Below are 14,845 nucleotides of genomic sequence, written 5' to 3'. Positions count from 1 at the left end.
AAAAATATGAAAAAAATCACAAAAGTAGAACTTTATAAAGACTTTCTAGGAAAATTGTTTTGAACTTGATAGGTTCAGTAGTTTTTGAGAAAAATACGAAAAACTACGGAACCCTACACTGAGCGTGGCCCGACACGCTCTTGGCCGGTTTTTAAAAAGGTAAGCGCAAAAAAATACTTTTAATTTATTACCATAACAGAAATAACAAAATCATCCGTTAAAGAAATAGCGTTATTTTGAGAGTGTCCATTACTGGAATCGAAAAACTGCGTACCTCCTATGATGGACAAGGAACAATTTACAAAACCAAAATTTACAAGAAACAATCTGTTAAAATCTGACGATCGAACGAGAAACAATCTGTTAAAGTCTGATCTAAAGATGACGACCGGTCTGGCTCAGTCGGTAGTGACCCTGCCTGCTAAGCCGCGGTCCTGGGTTCGAATCCCGGTAAGGGCATTTTATTTTGTGTGATGAGCACTGATATTTGTTCCTGAGTCATGGATGTTTTCTATGTATATAAGTATGTATTTATCTATTTAAGTATGTATATCGTCGCTTAGCACCCATAGTACAAGCTTTGCTTAGTTTGGGGCTAAGTTGATCTGTGTAAGGTGTCCCCAATATTTATTTATTTATTAAATAACCCAAACTAATTTTATTATGGTATATAAAATTGAGTCATTGAGTATCAGTTGGCTTTAAAAGTAAAATTTTAAACTTATTTCACTGTCCATAATGGGGGATTCATTACTGGAGAACTGCCGCTGCCGTCCACAATTGGAGAAAAAACACCTAGTTTTAATTTCTTAACTTTGAAGAAACCAATAAGAGTATCTATTTTGCAATACGCTTGGAATGTAAAAGAAGGATAGGAAATTCAAGATTTAACACGCTTAGCGGTAAAAATTTTTACACTTATCAGTGAAATATCAAAGACAGGCGAAAATTGTTCTTAAACTGTCCATGATTGGGTTCGTTACCTTAGGTTATTGCCACCAGAAGTCTTTGGTTAGGTCGAGCCTAGGGCAACTAGTAAATTTAAACTACAAGACAATACAATACTCTTTATTGCACACCTTGATAAAATACAACAATACAAAACAAGGAAGCAACACGAACAAAGGTAAACAACAGGCGGTCTTATCGCTAAAGAGCGATTTCTTCCAGACAACCTTAAGGTAGCGGAAATTGATAAATTTACATAATGTCAAACTACAAATTTTTCTGCCGCAAATTACTGTTTTTTGACATTCCACTTGCAATTTAATGATGTATTTAACGATTTTGATATATATGTAGCAAGTAATACAATAAAATTGTACTAAATTGATTAATTTAGAAATTATGCTATAGAGACATAAATATTAGGCAACAAAATATGGACATAATTATAACAATTGTTATCAATAAATATTTTCATTTTCATTTTCAATGTGCACTTCTTGTACCTATAGCCCGTGATTAACTCTTTGATGCATGCATGCAGCATGATCACGGAATACTGGACTTGTTTTTTTTTTTTTTTATACTACGTCGGTGGCAAACAAGTATACGGCCCGCCTGATGTAAAGCGGTCACCGTAACCTATGGACGCCTGCAACTCAAACAGTGTCACATGCGCGTTGCCACCCCATTAGAAATGGTTAGTCTTTGATGTGTGTGTGTACATAATGTAAATCAAATCTGAATGTAAGTTTTATTTCGAGTTCATGCGCTATGCAAGCAGGTACATTGCGCGGCAAACTTTTAGACCATGTGGCCTGACCTGCATGGATGTCATCTACACCTGTCAGCTACATGGGACCAACGTAGCTCCTTTCGAACAAAAATAAAAATACAAATCGAATCAGGGGTTTCGGAGTAACCAGTCAAAATATATTATTCAAAAAATAATTACTATAAAAATAATCATCATCATCAGCGTCATTTAAGCTTAAGAAAACACGGAAATCACAATACACGTGCTTTTAAAGATTGAGGAGTTCCCTTAACTCTTCATGGATTCCATCATCAGAACAGCTCCAGACCACAGAACTTAATTTAGATAGAAGAAACAAATTCATATATTTGTATAGGGGCCGAGCGTGTCAAATTTTGTACTGAAGTTGATTCTTGCCTGTAATTTTAAATATGTCTCAGGCTCTTGATTGTTCATAATTTTTGTGTTGTTGCAATTGAATATCACGTAACGAGGCATTTTTTATGTTTTGGTTGACTTCAACTTACAAAAATTGACGCCCGAAAGCTGCAAGCTGCGAGTAAAGACGGACAACTCAGTGGATTTCACTGAGTTCATTTGACACGCTAAGTAGATACGTTTGCTTGATCTATGGTATATATGACATCTGTGCTCCAGACTAATATGGGACCACCTTTGAGGTTGCTCTTTTCAAACAAAAAAAGAATTATTGAAATAGGATCACTGGTCTCGTAGTAATCGGGTAACATACATAAAATGAACCCGAATGTATAACCTCATTCTTCTTTATTTTCAGTAAAGAAGACGGTTAATTATTTTCAGGAAAGAAGTCGGTTAATTATTTTCAGGAAAGTAGTCGGTTAAAAAGTAAGACCGGACGGGTAAATTGTTTAGCAATCATATAGAAAAGTTTTAAAGCAGCTTATATTCTCATCATCATCATTATCAGTTCCGCCTCATCAAATATTGTTACTGTTCTTAATGTAGGTATTAAATCTTTCATTATTGGACTGAAATGCAATAGTCAATACATGAACGTGCGTTCTTCGTCTCGTTAAGGTTCGAGGGGTTCCCTAAATTTCTCATGAATCCCATTATCAACACGAGCTTGAGAAAAATGTGGCCTGAAACCTCAACGTGCTTAATAAACATAACAAAGAGAACACATTTCCTGATCTGAGCTATGCGTCGTTGTAGAGTTCCGTTTTGATCATCATCAGAAGTTCGGATTCATCAAATGTCACTTTTTTAAATTTCAGTTCTCATTGTATGATAAAAATACAAAAGTCACTGTAAGTATGCTGTTCAGATTTCAGGAGTTCTGTTCTGTTCATCATCAGCAGTTCCACGGCAGCAAATGTTTCGATTTTCGATGTACCTAAGTCTTTGTGATGATCTGATAAAAATACAAAATACAAACTAATTGTGTCTGAGTTCCGTTTTGATCATCATCAGCAGCGCCACTTCATCAAATATCATTCAATATAATATGATCCCGTCACTAAAACTCGAGTCTGACCAAAATTACTATTTGTCACTTAAAACCTCAAAAGTATTTAAAAAACTTAACGAAAAAAAAATCTCCTAACGTCTCATTGCGGAGTATAATGACAAATACCACTACTCTGACTTATTTAATATGACCTTGAACCAATTTGCTACTGCAACAGACGGACAGACGGACAGAATCGCACCATAAGGGTTCCTTTTGTGCGTAATCCTAATAATTTTTAAGAAAAAAAACCGCCACCTTTGGGGTTCTGGTGAAAGCTACTTGCGAATGTTGGAATTGTTGGATCATGTAGAAATATATAGGTTTTTTTTTAAATTGCTTATAATACTTTAATTATTTGATGGCAACACAAATGGAATAGGTATACGTATGCCGTTAAGGTTTGAGGAGTTTCCTCAACAATTGCTCATGAATCCGATTATAAAATTTGACTTGAAAACTCAATATTCTTAATAAACATAACTAAATGTCACTGTTCTGAGGTTAAATGCATGCTATTCTTATAATATAAAAATACCAAAGCCAATATAAGTGTGCTGTTCAGATTTAAGAAGTTCCGATTTGATCTTCATCAGCAGTTCCACTGCACCAAATGTCACTGTTCTAGACGTAAGTGCATGCTATTCTTATAAAAATACCAGTCACTATAAGTGTCCCGTTCATATTTGAGGATTTCGGTTCTGACCGTTATCAGCAGTTCCACTGCACCAAATGTCACTTTTCTGTACGTAAGCGAATGCTGTTCTTATAAAAATACCAAAGTCACTAAGGCATGTTCACGAAATAAAGTAGCCATAGAAAAATTAAAATAAAACGTTTACTTCTTATAGTACTGAAAACAAAAAAACATATTTATATGTAAAAACATTTTGAAAATAAAATGTAACCCAAATTTTACAGAAACTCTATGAATTGGCGAATTCCTTGACTTTGTTGCGAACACCTGCCATCAGTGTGCGTATTGAACTGTTATTGAACTGACGAGCGGCTGCGTTCCAAATTTGTTTAAAGTCAGCTTCATTGTCGGCCACTGCACCTTTCTTGAGCAGGTATCGCTTGATGTTTGCCCAATACCTTTCAATCGGGCGGAGTTCTGGGCAATTTGGCGGGTTCATGATTTTCGCAATATAACTAACGTTCTCGGCATCAAGCAAATTTAAGGTGGCTTTAGCGTAATGAGCAGATGCTAAATCAGGCCAAAATATTGGCGGAAGTGCATGTCTCCTATTCTATCTATTCTATCTATCTATTCTGTCTATTGTGTCTGTTTTGTCTCCTAGGCAAAATACGCTTTTTGATGCACTCCTGTCGGTAAACATCGCCGTTGATTGTGCCGGTAGTAAAAAAGCTCGAACTCTTTAACCCGCAAGAGCATATAGCTTGCCATACTAGTATCTTGGGGGCGAATTTCTCAAAAGCCACGCACTTGTGCTTTTCTGGAATATCCTCGCTAGCCGCACACGTATAAAACTGAGGCCCTGGTAAGGTTTTCATATCTTTTTTTACATATGTCTCGTCATCCATTAAAATGCACCGGCCGCTATTTTGAATTAAAAATTTGCTCAAAAGTTTAGCTCGAGATTTCGCTCTTTCGAGCTGGGCGGGAGTCCTTTTTGGGATTTTCTGTTTCTTCCTAGTCTGTAAATAATTTCTTCTTTTAGCGTTTTGCACGTTCCCAACCGAAGTCTTTAACTTTTTGGCTACATCCCGGGTAGAGGCCGATGGATTTCGACGGAACGCCGCAACTATTGCTGCGTCCAATTGCGGCTTCACGCAGCCTTTTTTGCGACCTCGGCCTGGCAGATCCCCTAGTATATTATATTCCCCAAACTTTTTTATAACTTTTCGCACACCATCCTTAGATATTTTGAACCGTTTTGCGAGTTGTCGCATCGAAATTCCTTTTTCTGTGCAATAGGTGACTATAATTAATTTACGAATATTTGGATTTATTCTCGGCATATTTATTTTTATGTTGTAAGTGACATCTAATGTATATTTTTCTTAAACTTGATCATACCTACGTTCGAATGCCAGGTATTAGCATTGCAAAAAGTTTTTATATAAGTATGTAGGCCCAACTATAGATGGCTACTTTATTTCGTGGACAAGCCTTATAAGTGTGCCGTTCAGATTTGAGAAGATCCGCTCTGACCATCATCAGCAGTTCCACTTTACCAAATGTCGCTGTTCTGAATGTAAATGCAAGCTGTTCTTATACAAATACTAGAGCCACTATAAGTGTGCCGTTCAGATTTGAAGAGTTCCGTTCTGATCATCATCAGCAGTTCAACTGCACCAAATGTCAATGTTCTTATAAAAACCCAGAAATCACTATATCTATGCCTTTAAAATTTGAGGAGTTATGCTAACCTATCCTGTTGTTTTTATTGATAATTGTCGCGGCGCATTTTGCCACAACTGTTGCCATGAAACACATAAAAATTCATTATTTTGTTATAAAGTCGTTATTTTTGTATGAATAGGTGCAACGTTTTTTTCAGAAGTGCGTCGTCCCTACATTACACGAAAATGATATATGATTTGCCCTAGACTCTAAGAACAAGAAGAAATATTGCATAGATTTCACCGAGGGAACCGGCCCTTTCCCTCTCTCTTTGTGGAGGGTAAGTCACGTGCGATTTCATGACAAATATGCTAAATCGGATCACTTTGACCCAAAGAACAATTTTGCCAAGCAGCATCGCCACAGCAAAGGAGCAAAGTCGCTGGTATTACTTTACATACTTTTCCTACTGGTCACCAAACACAAACATTGCAAAAGGAAAATATGCATAGTTTGATAATAAAATTATATTAGCAATATTCGTACAGGTTGTATTTTGATAGCGGGTCAGTATGGGCAGCTAGGAGATCTCATGATACTACGGCAAAATGGTCTAAGGACACCACTCCCTCAATTTCCAATTGGTGAAAAATGGCATTTACCAATTTTGGAAAAAACATACAGGTTGCGAGAAAAAGGGCATTTTTGACAAACTTTCTTTTTGACGGCAATCGATCCCATTCCTATCCAGGATCAAAAGCTTTGTTTGGGGCCAAAAATAATTTTCCGGCTACAAAAGTCACAAATTGCGAAAAACTTTTCTATACAATTTGAATGACATAGTAATTTGTATCACGTATGATAAATTTGAAGTTAAGCTACACAAAATATTGTTGTGTAAGTAATATGGCCTCTTGAAACACTTACAAAAATCGATCACACAAAATGATTAGGTACCTACTAGCTTTCGCCTGCGGCTTCGCTCGCATCAGTTGGTGCCACAGATGTCATATATACCATAGATCAAGCAAACGTATCTACTTAGCGTGTCAAATGAACTCGGTGAAATCCACTGAGTTGTCCGTCTTTACTCGCAGCTTGCAGCTTTCGGGCGTCAATTTTTGTAAGTTGAAGTCAACCAAAACATAAAAAATGCCTCGTTACGTGATATTCAATTGCAACAACACAAAAATTATGAACAATCAAAAGCCTGAGACATATTTAAAATTACAGGCAAGAATCAACTTCAGTACAAAATTTGACACGCTCGGCCCCTATACAAATATATGAATTTGTTTCTTCTATCTAAATTAAGTTCTGTGGTTGGTGCACAAAATGTGAAGACAGTGATGACGTTATTGACGTTTAAATTATGATTAAATAGAGTCTGAAGTATGTCAGACATTATATAAACTTATTCTACGGTTTATTAGGTCTATTAACATACGGTGTTTAGATATTTTTGATTGTGTCAAACGATCAAGGATCATCAATTCGTCTACTAAAACGTCGTACTAAAATGTATCAATTTACTTACTCTGCATTCGTTGAACCGTTTGACGTTTCAGCAGTAATACAAAACATTTCGCCAAGCCAGGTTTTTCCTGAAATCGTCATATTTATTAATGTCATGCAATATGAAAAATACTTATGTATAATGAAATATTTTTGTGACTTACACCGAGAGGCTAAAACATTTTGTCAGCGTAATTGATATGCATAAATTGGTACCAAATTTCAGCATTCTAGTGTTATCGGTTACTGAGTTTATCCGCAGACGGACAGACATAGCGAAACTGTAACGGTCCCTAGTTGACTACAGAACCCTAAGTCGGCATTACAAAATTAACAAAATTTTAAGAAACGCGAGCAACGCCCACAAGTATGAAAATGTAGTCAAATGCGACACTGTTTGAGTTGCAGGCGTCCATAGGTTACGGTGACCGCTTTACATCAGGCGGACCGTATACTTGTTTGCCACGGACGTAGTATAAAAAAAAAAATCCGTACATGGAAAATGTACTTATTAAATTTACAATAAGGTATTTGCGAGGTATCATTTACTTGTGTATATATGATTTGGACAGTAAAGACTGCATTAAGTGCGTCAACGTACGTAAGTAGCAGTAAAGGTTTTGTATGATTTGGTATACATAATTAAAGATAGTAAAAAAAGTACATACGATTTGGTGCTATGGTGATAGTGATATTGTAAGGCAGCTTGTACCTACTTTACGTCGTTTACGTATGTTTTTTGTACGCCGCTTTGTGGTTCTGCCCATAGCGGTGTTCGGGGCAAACTAATTGACCAGACAAATCTATAATCTGCGAAGAAAGATCGGATGTTATGAAAGCAAAAATGTAGGTTTTGAAGTTCAGTGACATTTATTTAAACAATAACTTGTCATTCACTACTTACCTATATACAATTATTATACAAAAAATTCCACCCTCCGTTTCTCCGTTATATAACAAAGAACAAATAACACTTCAACTAAATGTCTGAGATTATTTGCAATAAATTTACAATATTTTGAAACTGTTTTGACACTTTTGACATAAACGGAAACAAAATCAAGCGGTAGTAGGAAAAAATAAATGCAGAAAAATGCATAAGTTGTCTATGGCAAATAAAGTGCCCTCCGCACGTTCCCGGACACAATTATTATGTAATGAGGTAATGATAATGCTCCTATAAATATTTTAATCTTTTAGTTCAGTAAATAAATCAATGATAATGCGTTAAAAATATATATAATCTTTCATTTTAATTTTAATCTTGTAAATTTATTACATATAATCTAGGTCTTAAACTGGTTAGTGATTAAAAAATATTCCGGGAAACTATCAAAGAAGCAAATCTTACCTGACATCCGATTACATAGTTACTTGTACGAATGAATGGTTCCAATTTTACTGGAGTATTTTTGCAATGTAAAATATGTTTCACTATTTTGTAATGAGATAATTTTATCCGTAGCCACCTATTGAGGAAATTTGTTACTAAATAGTTAGGTTACCTGTGTTAAGATGACATCTGTGTTCGCTATGATTAAACTTGACTTCGCCATGTTGCTTTACACGGACAGTGTAAGGTCACGCATGGTCACGCACACAAACAAGCTATCGACTACAATTTTCCCATTTTTTCAAATGAGATATTAATTAATATTAAAGAGTAACTGGTATTTCTGTAGAATTATGCGAGATATATGCATAAGTAACTAACTACACGTCAAGGTTTGAAGTTCATACAAGCTATGTATGACGAGATATCATGTCAATAAAGTTGTATGAAATTCACGTCAGGACAACCACCTTAATAATAAATATCTGGGCGACCACGTATTTAGATAAAATAAAAAAAAAACAAAAAGTTAATTTCTGGCCGGGATTTGAAACCCTGACACCTGCGATCTGCCTGCGAATATTAGACCGACCTCTTACGACTGAGCTACGTGGAGCCGATGCGCGGTTGGCGAAATTAACGACCATATTTTACGTTTACTAACGCGAAAGAAAAACGCATGAAAACTCGAAAATTCGCGTTTTCCGGGATCTAAGGCTAAGCTAGATCGATTTTTCACACCCGAAAACCCCCACATAACAAATTTCAGCGAAATCGTTAGTGCGGTTTCCGAGATCGTCGGTATGATATATAGATATAAATAAATAAATATACAAGAATTGCTCGTTTAAAGGTATAAGATAGATAATAATGTTCCCTACTCATCAACTCAGAAATAGGCACATAATTGTCATTGTCAAGTACGCTTTTATTCGTCCATCGTCTATACAACTTGTAACTGCGTGTAAATGTAAGAGAATATGTAATCGCGTTGAAATATCGGGGTCTCGATCAAATAACCGTGAATTATTCAAAACTCTTATGAGTTAGAATCGTTTACAATCTTCCTAAATCAGCACCTTGAGCTGGTTATGCAACAAGATTTTTATCATGAACTACATATAATATTGCTTTTATGACCCTATTTCCTCTAACAAAAATTCATTACCGTATTTCCTTCCGTGCTCGTTGCCGCACCTATCACGCTATTCGTGATTTTTACTAATTTAATCTTGTTGACACGTCAGTTGATTCGCTTGGTTATTTATTTTAGGTCAATTGTATATTACAATAGAGGAAATTGTTGAGTTCGCTGTTTAGTAATACGTGACACTAATGTCATGAAAATGAATAAAGTGTACCTACATACTTGTACTTACAGTAAGGTACAGTACAGAGGGGAAAATCTCGACTGGGAGGCAAATGTAACTGGTCCATTTTTTTCATGATTTACAATGTTCGCATTATTAAATAGAGTGTCCACCGGTTATATGTGGTAGGCATGTTCAGTGGATACATGTAGAACTCAACATTGTAGTGTAATAATGGAAAAAATGGATTAGTTACAATGGCCCCCAGTCGAGATTTGCCCCGCTGTACCTTACCTATATCTCTCAAACGTCCATGAATCTACGTACCGTTCATCATATCCCTGTCGCAATGTTTGAACGGAAGAGTTAATTGCTTTCTATCTATAATGACACCGGCTTTTTACACTACAAGAAGAGTTTTGTAGAGAGGATAGAGTCCTCTCTAACGGTGCTGTTACACGGGCAACACAATTGCAAGCAATTCACATAAAATTGTCGCGTTTGTTCAATAGGTACGCACCAACTACTTAACTATGGAGCAAACGCGGCAATGGTATGTGAATAGCTGGCAGTTGTGTTGCCCTAACAGCACCTTAATATCGAGTCATGTGCCAAGGATATCAAAAAGTCGCTCGCAGACTGTTTCCCATAAAAACAATCTTAAACAATGATAATAGATGATCTCCAATTAACACCGTCTTATCCATGCGCGGGAGTGGCAAGCTAACAAATTAGGCGGCATCGGCAGTAGCGACTTAGCGCGCGCCACGCGCTTTCGTCTCGGGATCTATCGCTCGATCCGATGTTCGCGATTTTAGATCGAGTTGTGTGTTGACTAATCGAGTAATCGTTAAGTGTTCGATTTTTGAATAATCTAGGATCTTTGTTATTTGTGGTTTTAGGATCGGTATCGGTGCAATAGTGCGTTGAATTTGGTATTTCGGGAATGTGTTGTGATCGATTGTTAGAAGTGATGTGGTTGTTTTGATAGTGATTGTGTTAGTGACTTGAGAATGGATATATTTGTAGTTTAAGTAAGTTAGATTTTTTTTTTTTTGTGTTTTATGGTTTTAATTTCGCACCTAGAATAAAATTACAAGCAATCGATAAGTATCTTACCGGCGTGTATATAATTCGTGATTTATAGTTATATACCGCTGTGTTATATTGTAGCAACAGAAAGCCAGAAGCCCTGATAAGCGTTGCTATACTTAGCGTAAAAGTTGCATAAGTTAAAAAGTACCTACCTAAAGCTTTTGCATTTTTCAAAACTAACCCATTTGACTTTAAAAATGTGGCTTTAGACAAAGAATGGTCCTTACACACATAAAGCTGAAACCTTTACGAATGGACGCCTCAAATAATTCCAACGTGACTATTGAATGACTATTGGTATTGGTATAGATTAGAGATGGGCCGAATATGGACTTTGCCGAATACGAATATTCGGCCGAACATTCGGTTAAGATCTTACCGAACCGAACATTCGGCCGAATATTCGGTGCGCTATATTCTTAAAGCTGATGCGAGATCTTAGAGTTTAAAACTTTTAAACGAATGGTAATGAATACATAATGTTACTAGTGTTACTATAGCGCCTACTGTTCTTATCAATAGATGGATACTTAAAATGGGTTTTTCTTACCTATATTTTTGTTATTAAATACAATATGTTATTGATATTTGTAAGCATTTATTTAGCTCTATTTTTGTAGTTCATTGGGATGCTGAAATAGGATGCCATTATCCGATGAATCACGAAACAACTTCCGTTATTTAACACTTTGTTTATACCGAACCATTCGGCCGAATACGAACATTGACAAAGTTGCCGAATACCGAATATTTACCGAATATTCGGCCCTTCTCTAGTATTGATAGCCACTTAGACATTTTGATAATTTTTTCCTGGTTTACTGTAAATAACCAATTCGTTGCATACTATTTACAATATCAACATCATTAACACATGTATTCAAAACAAACTAAACAAAACTAAATTAGTATAAACCGTATCTGTTTTCATTTTACCCACGTAGTTAAAAGTTTGACCCTTCCCGTTTGTAATTAGCCATATATTCGTGTTTGTTCTATACGGGGCCAAAGTGGGTCAAGGGTCCCATCACCCAATTTCATTTCGTAATTTTATAATGCGCTCGCGTTACACGAATATCTTATCGGGCAAAGACTAAACCTTAGTTAGAAGGTACAGCTGAAGGATAGGACTGTTGGTTAGGGGAGACCGAGGTGAGTTGTGACAGAGGCGAGTTGTGACAACGTCGATTTTTTGGGATTTTATAGACTATTAGCAAGTTCGTAATAGCGCGCGTTTGATATTCCGAGACTTGAACTACTAAACCTGCGCCTGTTGCGAGCTTGCGACGTTAGTAAGTTCCCAAAAATTTTCACCAGATTTCAATTTTCCCAGAAGTTGTCACAACTCACCTCGGCCTCCCCTATAATCAATCATTGGTTTTTCATGTGTTATAAAGTTGTTTGTCAGAATACGAAGACTAAATTCTTAGTTTTTATTGACTGTAGCTGGAAAACTAACAATAAAATAAGTATTTTTTTCGAAAGCATTGGCGCAGTACAGTCCCACAAGAAATTGTAGGAATTTAAAAAATGGCAACTTAGTGTCTGCCCTTTTAAAGCCCTTATTTTTTCTATAGTTGATGACGGATGATAAATGTTTTTAAGCTCTAGTCTTATACGTTCGTTGATTCCATAAAAAAAAGAATCGTTTCCTTCGATTGCAAAATATTTAGACAAGCACATAATTTATGCTAATGCATACGGAATGTGAAATTATTACGAATGAAAAACGATATAATTATCACGCATATACGGTAAACTGAATTAGCGTGAAATATGATAATCAATTGTGATCGGACACGGTATTACCTCATTGGAAAATAATTTACCCTATTTAATCCATACTAATATTATAAATGGGGATGTGTGTGTGTCTGTTTCTTTGTCCGTCTTTCACGTCGAAACGGAGCGACGAATTGACGTGATTTTTTGAGTGGAAATAGTTGAAAGGATGGAGAGTGACATACTGCTACTTTTGTCCCTCTCTAACCCCCCGCTTCCCTAAAATGGGGGCTGGAAGTTTGTATGGCGCATTCCGCAATTTTCGAATTAATGCGAGCGAAGCCGCGAGTAAAAGCTAGTAAAATGTAAGTAATACTTCACGCGATAGAATAACTAATTTACGTCATGTCATACCTGAATAAGGTCTGTTATTGTGAGAAACCAACGTTACAATACGTAGAAAGTGTGCAAGGGAAAGCATGGGAAGAAAATTATGAAAATATATTGTCATATAAAACAACAATACATACATATAATCACGCTTATATCCCATAAAGGGGCAGGCAGAGCACATCAACTACTAAGTTTCCGTGCCACTCTTGGCAAAACGGGGTTGAAAGAAATCCAAAATTGTGACATTGCAGTGACAGGTTGCCAGCATCTCGCCTATGCCACAATTTAACCCATATCCCACAATCGACTTCTACGACACCCACGGGAAGAAAGGGGGTGGTGAAATTCTTAACCAATATCTTTGAAATTTGATCTGTTACTTGAACCATCTCTACTAAAACCAGCGTGACTCAGGGGACCGTAACCATGGCAATAACAGGAAAGAAAAAGTTGATTCACCTTAAAACAACATTTTGTTTAATTTTTCCTGTTCCCTCTATCTCCTTATTCTTTGCCACCGCTAAACGTCCAGAATCCACGGAAATAGCATCAGATGAACTGACGTTTGGCCACCGGCCAGTTTACAAATACTTTCACGTTTTGCAAGAATAGAATAACCAGCTTTCCACTCCTATTACTATAGAAACAAGGGCTATATTTGATCAGTAAATAAATTGAAGAGTTAAAAGTTTTGCCAAATTTTTCTTTCAACGGGTTGACTAAATGGACGTATTGTTTAGTTCCATTTCTTAATGAGTTGAGATAATGAATGGGTTATGTTTTACAACTGTTTTTTCTAGCATTTTCTTTGAAATGACTCGTGACGCATATACTCAACTCGTACTATGCCAGTTCGAATAACGTACCTACATTTCATAAAATATATTGACGCTTTTTGCCTACGGCCTTACACATTTAGACATTTTTTTTGTAAGGTGAAAATATGCAAAAAAGAAATCGTCTGACATTTAACAGTCTTTACAGATCTAAGGCACTGGTCCCACCGCGAGCTAGTAAGCTATGAGCTATCGGCTATAAAAACGAACAAAAGATAAGCACACCCGTGCAAATAAAAGAGACACGGCGATGTTTATAGTTACTCGCCCAGCGGTGAGCTATCAAAATCGCCGTGTCTCTTTTATTCGCACTGGAGTGCTTATCTTTTGTTCGTTTTTATAGCCGATAGCTCATAGTTTACTAGCTCGCGATGGGACCAGTGCCTAGAAGATACTGTAAAACACCCAAATATGAGTAGATCAGTACCTACTATAACTAGAATTGTTCAGAAGTTCAATATTTTCTAGTCGTCCAAGATTTTTCCTGTATGAAGATGCCATGCGTTTAAATAATACGAGGGGCGTTCAATAAGTAATGATAATGAGTATTAAAACATAAGAATGTAAGTATCCTTATATTTTTATAATTAAAAGTAACTCTTTTGTGATGTATTTACATATTTAATGTTTTCAATTATTATTTTTTTGCCCCCTTTAAAAATTAAAATCTTAACGATAGTCTAAATACCATGTCAGTAAGCACTTCACTTCATTATACTTCAGAGTAGCGATTATTTTACAATTTTATTTAAAGGTCGGGTATAAAATATTAATGATCCTTATATTACTTTCAATATTAGGTATGTCACTTGTAGCTTTAAATACACTAACTTGAGCAGCACCCTCGGCAATTTGAGGGTTCGACCCTGTCGACTGTCATTTTGAAGGCCAAAAACATTATTATTTGTTTGTTTAAAATGTTCTTATTGTAACTAATCATTTTTTTAATATTAAAATGATTGTATGTTCTTCTTTAATACTAACGTAATTATATTTCCAATCTATATTCTCAATTTTCGTGATAATCTGTAAAAATCGTGAACATGACCCAAAACAGCACCTAGAGTTTTTTTGGATACCATACCTTTTGAAAATGTATCTATACGAACTTTTTTTATTGATGTTACTAACAAAGGATA

At 36.0% G+C, this 14,845-nt stretch overlaps 1 protein-coding gene and 1 long non-coding RNA gene across 2 annotated transcripts in view; one reads left to right on the top strand and one right to left on the bottom strand.

The window, feature by feature from the left end:
* Positions 1–6,872: 6,872 nt before the first annotated feature.
* Positions 6,873–8,262, bottom strand: LOC125235866. Its single transcript, XR_007178139.1, has 3 exons — positions 7,922–8,262; positions 7,686–7,827; positions 6,873–7,106 (listed from the first exon to the last, which is right to left on the bottom strand). It is a non-coding gene; the product is annotated as an uncharacterized LOC125235866 (long non-coding RNA).
* A 2,294-nt stretch (positions 8,263–10,556) lies between these two features.
* Positions 10,557–14,845, top strand: part of LOC125235862 (ankyrin repeat and SAM domain-containing protein 1A-like) — a 131,400-nt gene continuing 127,111 nt past the window's right edge. The window contains exon 1 of the mRNA XM_048142480.1: positions 10,557–10,694. The gene's annotated coding sequence lies outside the window, so the exon portion shown is untranslated. The remainder of the gene's footprint in view (positions 10,695–14,845) is intronic.

The sequence above is a fragment of the Leguminivora glycinivorella genome, chromosome 18 (genome assembly GCF_023078275.1).
Source record: "Leguminivora glycinivorella isolate SPB_JAAS2020 chromosome 18, LegGlyc_1.1, whole genome shotgun sequence".
Lineage (NCBI taxonomy): Eukaryota > Metazoa > Arthropoda > Insecta > Lepidoptera > Tortricidae > Leguminivora > Leguminivora glycinivorella.
The sequence above is the reverse complement of the archived record's forward strand: the minus strand, read 5'-3'. Positions and strand labels throughout refer to the sequence as shown.